This window comes from Pristiophorus japonicus, chromosome 12 (assembly GCF_044704955.1).
Source record: "Pristiophorus japonicus isolate sPriJap1 chromosome 12, sPriJap1.hap1, whole genome shotgun sequence".
NCBI classification, from domain to species: Eukaryota; Metazoa; Chordata; class Chondrichthyes; family Pristiophoridae; genus Pristiophorus; species Pristiophorus japonicus.
The window spans coordinates 9,762,440-9,772,405 of NC_091988.1; the positions used below are offsets into that span (position 1 = coordinate 9,762,440).

Genomic DNA, 9,966 nt, shown 5'->3' on the forward strand with positions numbered 1-9,966 from the left:
GTGAGCCAGTGCGAGCCGAGCCGCTTGGCGGGAGTGAGCGTCCGGCAGAGACTGAGAGGGAACGGCGGCGGCCATCTGAGCGCAGCAGGAGCGGACTGGCCGGAGGGACAGGCTCGGGCCGAGGTCCCAGTGACTGGCGGGCCTGCGGTGGGACTGTGCAGCTGCTCCCGGACTTGGCGCCCGGAGCTCGGGCCCAGCTAGCCTCTCCCGGCCCACCGGCCCGGCCGCCTGCCCCCGGTATGTCTGTCATTCGCTGCATAAATACTGCCGTGTGTCCCGGTGCATTCACAAAATGTTGGTGCTGCCAATGCAGGGGGAGCAAAGTCCCGGGCAACAAGTTGCGAGTCCGCTCGTGTCCTGGGAAACATTTACCTGCAGTGCTCGCTCTCTATGTTGGGTGTTGAGAGGCAAGCTCTGTCGCTTCTAAAGCCGGACTTCGCCGCCTCTGTCACCACCATAGGCAGTCCCTCCAAATCCAAGTCACTTTGGATCAGAATTGACAGCAACACATCGAACACTTGTTGCAAAAACTGTGCTGCATGGAAATTTTTCTTAAAAAGCACTGCTATTTCTTAACCCTATACCACATCATCATCGCAGGCAGTCCCCTCGGAATCGAGGAATACTTGCTACCACTCTTAACATGAGTCCTTAGGTGGTTGAACAGTCCAATACGAGAACCAATCTGATTGGGGGTAATGTGCTGGCGTGGATAGAGAACTGGCTGGCAGAGAGTCGGGATAAAGGGGTCCTTTTCAGAATGGCAGGCAGTGACTGGTGGGGTGCCGCAGGGCTCAGTGCTGGGACCCCAGCTCTTTACAATATACATTAATGATTTGGGTGAAGGAATTGAGTGTAATATCTCCAAGTTTGCAGATGACACTAAGCTGGGTGGAGGTGTGAGCTGTGAGGAGGATGCTAAGAGGCTGCAGGGTGACTTGGACAAGTTAGGTGAGTGGGCAAATGCATGGCAGGTGCAATATAATGTGGATAAATGTGAGGTTATCCACTTTGGTAGCAAAAACAGGAAGACAGAATATTATTTGAATGGTGACAGATTTGGAAAAGGGGAGCTGCAACGAGACCTGAATGCCATGGTACATCAGTCATTGAAAGTTGGCATTCAGGTACAGCAGGCGGTGAAGAAGGCAAATGGCATGTTGGACTTCATAGCTAGGGGATTTGAGTATAGGAGCAGGGAGGTCTTACTGCAGTTGTACAGGGCCTTAGTGAGGCCTCACCTGGAATATTGTGTTCAGTTTTGGTCTAATCTGAGGAAGGACGTTCTTGCTATTGAGGGAGTGCAGCGAAGGTTCACCAGACTGATTCCCGGGATGGCAGGACTGACATATGAGGAGAGACTGGATCGACTGGAGTTTCGAAGAATGAGAGGGGATCTCATAGAAACATAAAATTCTGACGGACCTGGACAGGTTAGAGGCAGGAAGAATGTTCCCGTTGCTGGGGAGTTCCAGAAGCAGGGGTCACAATCTAAGAATAAGGGGTAAGCCATTTATGACTGAGATGAGGAGAAACATTTTCACTCAGAGTTGTTAACCTGTGGAATTCTCTGCCGCAGAAAATTGTTGAGGCCAATTCGTTAGATATATTCAAAAGGATGTTAGATATGGCCCTTACGGCCAAAGGCATTTAGGGGTATGGAGAGAAAGCAGGAAAGAGGTACGGAGGTTGAATGATCAGCCATGATCTTATTGAATGGCGATGCAGGCTCGCAGGGCCGAATGGCCTACTCCTGCACCTAATTTCTATGTTTCTAACCACAGTCCCTGTCGCAGGTGGGACAGATAGTCGCTGAGGGAAGGGGTGGGTGGGATAGGTTTGCTGCACGCTCTTTCTGCTGACCGCTTGATTTCTGCATGCTCTCGGCGATGAGACTCGAGGTGCTCAGCGCCCTCCCGGATGCACTTCCTCCACTTAGGGCGGTCTTTGGCCAGGGCCTCCCAGGTGTCTGGGGATGTTGCACTTTATCAGGGAGGCTTTGAGAGTGTCCTTGTAATGTTTCCTCTGCCCACCTTTGGCTCGTTTGCCGTGAAGGGATAGGGGGGCACAGCGCAGCCTGTTTCGTAACTGTCAGTAACACACGACATGTGCCAAATCCCGAAGTTGCGGTCTGTTTCATTGATGGAATGATAGTGAACGCTGCCAGTTTGTCGTCCTCCCAAGAGTAAATTTCGGGCCATTATTAACTGGCAAAGTTTTGACATGTATGATAATATGGTGAACTTTGTGCTCATCAAGTTGACTGCTCGTTAGTACTGGCGAATGGAATACCAAATTGTCGTAAGTATTTCAGTGAAGCTTAATGGTGGATATGTGAAATATGTGTGAAAATCTGCAATTGATTCATGATGTCTCTATTGGCAGTCATTCGATCTTGTGGCTTGAAAGGGACATGGCTCCATGTTAGCAGAATGATACATGGCATAATATTGTCGTATTCGTAATACTGTATATTTTCCAACTTCAAGTGAGGTACAACACTGGAGAACTGCAGGTATGCATAATATGCCTAGCTTGAACACTAATAATTGTTTCCCCTTGTATTTTACACCTACAATTAGCATTCAGGTCAAGCACAGATTTAAAAAAAACATAAGAAATAGCAAGTGTAGGCCATATGACCCTTTGAGCCTGCTCCACCATTCACTAAGGTCACAGTTGATCTTCGACCTCAACTCCACTTTGCTGCCCTAGCCTCATATCCCTTGATTCCCCAAGAGTCCAAAAATCTATCGATCTCAGTCTTGAATATACTCAATAAAATTTCTCCTCATCTCAGTCCTAAATGGTTGACCCTTCATCTGGAGACCATGTCCTCTAGTTCTAGACTCTTGCCAGGGGAAACAGCCTCTCAGCATCTACCTGTCAAGTCCGCTAAGAATTTTTATAAGTTTCAATAAAATAAGTTTTAAAAAAAACTTTGTGACTGAGATCCTCACCATTCCAGCGCTAATATTTAATTTTCTCTTCTCAATTCAACTGGTTAAGTTCTCCTGTATAACCAGCCAGCTTTGCTGACATTAATTTGGTGAATGTTCTAACTTTTGGACAGTGATTTGTACTCGTGGGTAATATGGCTTGTGGGATGGGCGTAGTGATGTGGTTTCAGTGGAATACAGTGATCCTGATAATGCGATGGTTGTGGAGCCTTCAAAAGTTTGTATTTTCTAAATAACAATAAATTACTGTTAGGTAGACATAGATTGTGAGGGAGTGGTTGTCTCTATACATTTCGAGCCTTGGACCTGCACATGACCCAGAATTAGACATGCTGAATTATGATTGCTGGATGGCTTTTGTAATCATTGCTGTGTAATTTGTTTTGCTCATTTACTTGAACAGTTTAACCTTGCAGTAGGAATGTGACTATCTTCCTCAAATCCACTGCTTTAGATCTCTAGATTTTCTGTTGGAATTGTAGTGGGAAATATGGGACTTGAGGGTCCTCGATATGGTGACAATATTTGGTGGTCTGCTGTATTAAGACAAAATAAACTGCTGATTTGAGTAGGTTATATAGAAGTGACTTAGTTATATCCCCTGACAATGAGGTGATTGTTGCCAAGTGATAGAATTAATTAAAATTTGTAATAATGTTGCAATAATTTACAGTCTATTGCCTTTAGAATTTGTCCCATCGGGCAGTTAACAAGTCTTTTACTTTTCCTCCAGTCATGTGAATTGCTTGTTAAGGGCTTGAAACGCCACCTATGTTAGTCTTGATTGATTGCAATGTTACCATTCATCTTCCTTTTGTTCAGGCTTGACATCAAAATTATAAACTATTAAACGAGCTGGGATTGCCATATTCCTCTGTTCCCTTGAGGGAACAAAAAAAAGGAAAAGAGTGACTAAAGTAAATGTTGGTCCTTCAGAAGATGAGAAGGTGGATTTAGTAATGGGAAATGTGGAAATGGCTGAGACCTTAAACAATTAATTTGCTTCGATCTTCACAATGGAAGACACAAAAACCATGCCAAAAATTGCTGGTCACAGGAATGTGGGAAAGGAGGACCTTGAGACAATCACTATCACGAGGGAGGTAGTGCTGGACAGGCGAATGGGACTCAAGGTAGACAAGTCCCCTGGTCCTGATGAAATGCATCCCAGGGTATTAAAAGAGATGGCAGAAGTTATAGCAGATGCATTGGTTATAATCTACCAAAATTCTCTGGACTCTGGGGAGGTACCAGTGGATTGGAAAGCAGCTAATGTAACGCCTCTATTTCAAAAAGGGGGCAGACAAAAGGCAGGTAACTATAGGCCAGTTAGTTTAACATCTGTAGTGGGGAAAATGCTTGAAGCTATCATTAAGGAAGAAATAGCGGGACATCTAGATAGGAACAGCGCAATCAAGCAGACGCAACATGGATTCATGAAGGGGAAATCACTTCATGATTTACTGGAATTCTTTGAAGGTATAATGAGCATGGTGGATAGAGGTGTACCGATGGATGTGGTGTATTTAGATTTCTAAAAGGCATTCGATAAGGTGCCACACAAAAGGTTACTGCAGAATATAGAGGTACGCAGAGTCAGCGGAAATGTATTAGCATGGATAGAGAATTGGCTGGCTAACAGAAAGCAGAGAGTTGGAATAAATGGGTCCTTTTCAGGTTGGAAATCGGTGGTTAGTGGTGTGCCACAGGGATCGGTGCTGGGACCACAACTGTTTACAATATACATAGATGACCTGGAAGAGGGGACAGAGTGTAGTGTAACAATTTGCAGATGACACAAAGATTAGTGGGAAAGCGGGTTGGGAAGAGGACACAGAGAGGCTGCAAAGAGATTTAGATAGGTTAACCGAATGGGCTAAGGTTTGGCAGATGGAATACAATGTCGGAAAATGTGAGGTCATCCACCTTGGGGGGTGGGGGGGGGGAACAGTAAAAGGGAATATTATTTGAATGGGGAGAAATTACAACATGCTGCGGTGCAGAGGGACCTGGGGGTCCTTGTGCATGAATCCCAAAAAGTTAGTTTGCAGGTACAGCAGGTAATCAGGAAGGTGAATGGAATGTTGGCCTTCATTGCAAGAGGGATGGAGTACAAAAGCAGGGAGGTCCTGCTGCAACTGTACAGGGTATTGGTGAGGCCGCACCTGGAGTACTGCGTGCTGTTTTGGTCACCTTACTTAAGGAAGGATATACTAGCTTTGGAGGGGTACAGAGACGATTCACTCGGCTGATTCCGGAGATGAGGGGGTTACCTTATGATGATAGATTGAGTAGACTGGGTCTTCACTCGTTGGAGTTCAGAAGGATGAGTGGTGATCTTATAGAAACATTTAAAATAATGAAAAGGATAGACAAGATAGAGGCAGAGAAGTTGTTTCCACTGGTCGGAGAGACTAGAATTAGGGGGCACAGCCTCAAAATACGGGGCAGCCAATTTAAAACCGAGTAGAGAAGGAATTTCTTCTCCCAGAGGGTTGTGAATCTGTGGAATTCTCTGCCCAGGGAAGCAGTTGAGGCGAGCTCATTGAATGTATTCAAATTACAGATCTCCTCTCCCCCCACTCCCACTCCCTCTCCTCTCCCCCCACCCCCCTCCCTCTCCTCTCCTCTCACCCCCCTCCCTCTCCTCTCCTCTCCTCCCTCTCCCCTCCCTCCCTCTCCCCTCCCCTCCCTCCCTCTCCCCTCCCTCCCTCTCCCCTCCCTCCCTCCCTCCCTCTCCCCTCCCTCCCTCCCTCCCTCTCCCCTCCCTCCCTCCCTCCCTCTCCCCTCCCTCTCCCCCTCCCTCCCTCCCTCTCCCCTCCCTCCCTCCCTCCCTCTCCCCTCCCTCTCCTCTCCCTCTCCCCTCCCTCCCTCTCCCCCTCTCCCCTCCCTCCCTCTCCCCCTCTCCCCTCCCTCCCTCTCCCCTCCCTCCCTCTCCCCTCCCTCCCTCTCCCCTCCCTCCCTCTCCCCTCCCTCCCTCTCCCCTCCCTCCCTCTCCCCTCCCTCCCTCTCCCCTCCCTCCCTCTCCCCTCCCTCCCTCTCCCCTCCCTCCCTCTCCCCTCCCTCCCTCTCCCCTCCCTCCCTCTCCCCTCCCTCCCTCTCCCCTCCCTCCCTCTCCCCTCCCTCCCTCTCCCTCCCTCCCTCTCCCCTCCCTCCCTCTCCCCTCCCTCCCTCTCCCCTCCCTCCCTCTCCCCTCCCTCCCTCTCCCCTCCCTCCCTCTCCCCTCCCTCCCTCTCCCCTCCCTCCCTCTCCCCTCTCCTCTCCCTCCCTCCCCCTCTCCTCTCCCTCCCTCCCCCTCTCCTCTCCCTCCCTCCCTCCCCCTCTCCTCTCCCTCCCTCCCCCTCTCCTCTCCCTCCCTCCCCCTCTCCTCTCCCTCCCTCCCCCTCTCCCCTCTCTCCCTCCCTAGCCCTCCCTCCCTAGCCCTCCCTCCCTAGCCCTCCCTCCCTAGCCCTCCCTCCCTCTCCTCCCTCCCCCTCTCCTCTCCCTCCCTCCCCCTCTCTCCCTCCCCCTCTCTCCCTCCCTACACCCCCCTCCCTCCCCCTCCCTCCCCCTCCCTCCCTTCTCCCTCCCTTCCTCCCTCTCTCCTTTCCCCCCTCCCTCCCTCTCCTTTCCCCCCTCCCTCCCTCTCCTTTCCCCCCTCCCTCCCTCTCCTTTCCCCCCTCCCTCCCTCTCCTTTCCCCCCTCCCTCTCCTTTCCCCCCTCCCTCTCCTTTCCCCCCTCCCTCTCCTTTCCCCCCTCCCTCCCTCTCCTTTCCCCCTCCCTCCCTCCCTCTCCTTTCCCCCCTCCCTCCCTCCCTCTCCTTTCCCCCCTCCCTCCCTCCCTCTCCTTTCCCCCCTCCCTCCCTCCCTCTCCTTTCCCCCCTCCCTCCCTCCCTCCCTCTCCTTTCCCCCCTCCCTCCCTCCCTCTCCTTTCCCCCCTCCCTCCCTCCCTCTCCTTTCCCCCCTCCCTCCCTCCCTCTCCTTTCCCCCCTCCCTCCCTCCCTCTCCTTTCCTCCCTCCCTCCCTCCCTCTCCTTTCCCCCCTCCCTCCCTCTCCTTTCCCCCTCCCTCCCTCCCTCCCTCTCCTTTCCCCCCTCCCTCCCTCCCTCTCCTTTCCCCCCTCCCTCCCTCCCTCTCCTTTCCCCCTCCCTCCCTCTCCTTCCCCCCTCCCTCCCTCCCTCTCCTTTCCCCCCTCCCTCCCTCCCCCTCTCCTTTCCCCCTCCCTCCCTCCCTCCCTCCCCTCTCCTTTCCCCCCTCCCTCCCTCCCTCCCTCTCCTTTCCCCCTCCCTCCCTCTCCTTTCCCCCTCCCTCCCTCTCCTTTCCCCCCTCCCTCCCTCCCTCTCCTTTCCCCCCTCCCTCCCTCCCTCCCTCTCCGTTCCCCCCTCCCTCCCTCCCTCCCTCCCTCCCCTTTCCCCCCTCCCTCCCTCCCTCTCCTTTCCCCCCTCCCTCCCTCCCTCTCCTTTCCCCCCTCCCTCCCTCCCTCTCCTTTCCCCCCTCCCTCCCTCCCTCTCCTTTCCCCCCTCCCTCCCTCCCTCTCCTTTCCCCCCTCCCTCCCTCCCTCTCCTTTCCCCCCTCCCTCCCTCCCTCTCCTTTCCCCCCTCCCTCCCTCCCTCTCCTTTCCCCCCTCCCTCCCTCCCTCTCCTTTCCCCCCTCCCTCCCTCTCTTTCCCCCTCCCTCCCTCCCTCTCCTTTCCCCCCTCCCTCCCTCCCTCTCCTTTCCCCCCTCCCTCCCTCCCTCTCCTTTCCCCCCTCCCTCCCTCCCTCTCCTTTCCCCCCTCCCTCCCTCCCTCTCCTTTCCCCCCTCCCTCCCTCCCTCTCCTTTCCCCCCTCCCTCCCTCCCTCTCCCCCTCCCTCCCTCCCTCTCCCCCCCTCCCTCCCTCCCTCTCCCCCCTCCCTCTCCCCCTCCCTCCCTCCCTCCCTCTCCCCCCTCCCTCCCTCCCTCTCCTTTCCCCCCTCCCTCCCTCCCTCCCTTCCCCCCCTCCCTCCCTCCCTCTCCTTTCCCCCCTCCCTCCCTCCCTCCCTCTCCTTTCCCCCCTCCCTCCCTCCCTCTCCTTTCCCCCCTCCCTCCCTCCCTCTCCTTTCCCCCCTCCCTCCCTCCCTCTCCTTTCCCCCCTCCCTCCCTCCCTCTCCTTTCCCCCCTCCCTCCCTCCCTCTCCTTTCCCCCCTCCCTCCCTCCCTCTCCTTTCCCCCCTCCCTCCCTCCCTCTCCTTTCCCCCTCCCTCCCTCCCTCTCCTTTCCCCCTCCCTCCCTCCCTCTCCTTTCCCCCCTCCCCTTCCCTCCCTCTCCTTTCCCCCTCCCTCCCTCCCTCTCCTTTCCCCCCTCCCTCCCTCCCTCTCCTTTCCCCCCTCCCTCCCTCCCTCTCCTTTCCCCCCTCCCTCCTCCCTCTCCTTTCCCCCCTCCCTCCCTCCCTCTCCTTTCCCCCCTCCCTCCCTCCCTCTCCTTTCCCCCCTCCCTCCCTCCCTCTCCTTTCCCCCCTCCCTCCCTCCCTCTCCTTTCCCCCCTCCCTCCCTCCCTCTCCTTTCCCCCCCTCCCTCCCTCTCCTTTCCCCCCTCCCTCCCTCTCCTTTCCCCCCTCCCTCCCTCTCCTTTCCCCCTTCCCTCCCTCTCCTTTCCCCCCTTCCCTCCCTCTCCTTTCCCCCTTCCCTCCCTCTCCTTTCCCCCCTCCCTCCCTCTCCTTTCCCCCCCTCCCTCCCTCTCCTTTCCCCCCTCCCTCCCTCTCCTTTCCCCCTCCCTCCCTCTCCTCTCCCCTCCCCCTCCCTCCCTCTCCTCTCCTCTCGCCCTCCCTCCCTCCCTCTCCTCTCCCTCCCTCCCCCCTCCCTCCTCCCCCCTCCCTCCCTCTCCTCTCCCTCCCTCTCCTCTCCCTCCCTCCCTCTCCTCTCCCTCTCCTCTCCCTCCCCCCTCCCTCCCTCTCCTCTCCCCCCCCTCCCTCCCTCTCCCTCTCTCCCCCCCTCCCTCCCTCTCCTCTCCCCCCCTCCCTCCCTCTCCTCTCCCCCCCTCCCTCCCTCTCCTCTCCCCCCTCCCTCCCTCTCCTCTCCCCCCTCCCCTCCCTCCCTCTCCCCCCTCCCCCCCTCCCTCTCCCTCCCTCCCCCCCTCCCTCTCCCCCCTCCCTCTCCCCCCTCCCTCTCCCCCCCCCTCCCTCTCCTCTCCCCCCCCTCCCTCTCCTCTCCCCCCCCCCCCCTCCCTCTCTCCCCCCCTCCCTCTCCTCTCCTCTCCCCCCTCCCTCCCTCTCCTCTCCCCCCTCCCTCCCTCTCCTCTCCCCCTCCCTCCCTCTCCTCTCCCCCCTCCCTCCCTCTCCTCTCCCCCCTCCCTCCCTCTCCTCTCCCCCCTCCCTCCCTCTCCTCTCCCCCCTCCCTCCCTCTCCTCTCCCCCCTCCCTCCCTCTCCTCTCCCCCCTCCCTCCCTCTCCTCTCCCCCCTCCCTCCCTCTCCTCTCCCCCCTCCCTCCCTCTCCTCTCCCCCCTCCCCTCCCTCTCCTCTCCCCCCTCCCTCCCTCCCTCTCCCTCTCCCTCCCTCCCTCCCTCCCTCTCCCCCTCCCTCCCTCTCCTCTCCCCCCTCCCTCCCTCTCCTCTCCCCCCTCCCTCCCTCTCCTCTCCCCCCTCCCTCCCTCTCCTCTCCCCCTCCCTCCCTCTCCTCTCCCCCCTCCCTCCCTCTCCTCTCCCCTCCCCCCTCCCTCCCTCTCCTCTCCCCCCTCCCTCCCTCTCCTCTCCCCCCTCCCTCCCTCTCCTCTCCCCCCTCCCTCCCTCTCCTCTCCCCCCTCCCTCCCTCTCCTCTCCCCCCTCCCTCCTCCTCTCCTCTCCCCCCTCCCTCCCTCTCCTCTCCCCCCTCCCTCCCTCTCCTCTCCCCCCTCCCTCCCTCTCCTCTCCCCCCTCCCTCCCTCTCCTCTCCACCCTCCCTCCCTCTCCTCTCCACCCTCCCTCCCTCTCCTCTCCCCCCTCCCTCCCTCTCCTCTTCCCCTCCCTCCCTCTCCTCTCCCCCCTCCCTCCCTCTCCTCTCCCCCCTCCCTCCCTCTCCTCTCCCCCCTCCCTCCCTCTCC

General features: G+C 56.9%; 1 protein-coding gene across 3 annotated transcripts in view; it reads left to right on the top strand.

The window, feature by feature from the left end:
- shq1 (SHQ1, H/ACA ribonucleoprotein assembly factor) overlaps positions 1 to 9,966 on the top strand; it is a 112,298-nt gene continuing 102,332 nt past the window's right edge. For 2 of the 3 annotated variants that reach the window (XM_070895162.1, XM_070895164.1), the window contains exon 1: positions 1 to 237. The gene's annotated coding sequence lies outside the window, so the exon portion shown is untranslated. Of the gene's footprint in view, positions 238 to 2,433; positions 2,516 to 9,966 lie in introns of those variants that run through there. The other variant, XM_070895163.1, reaches the window with a different exon arrangement.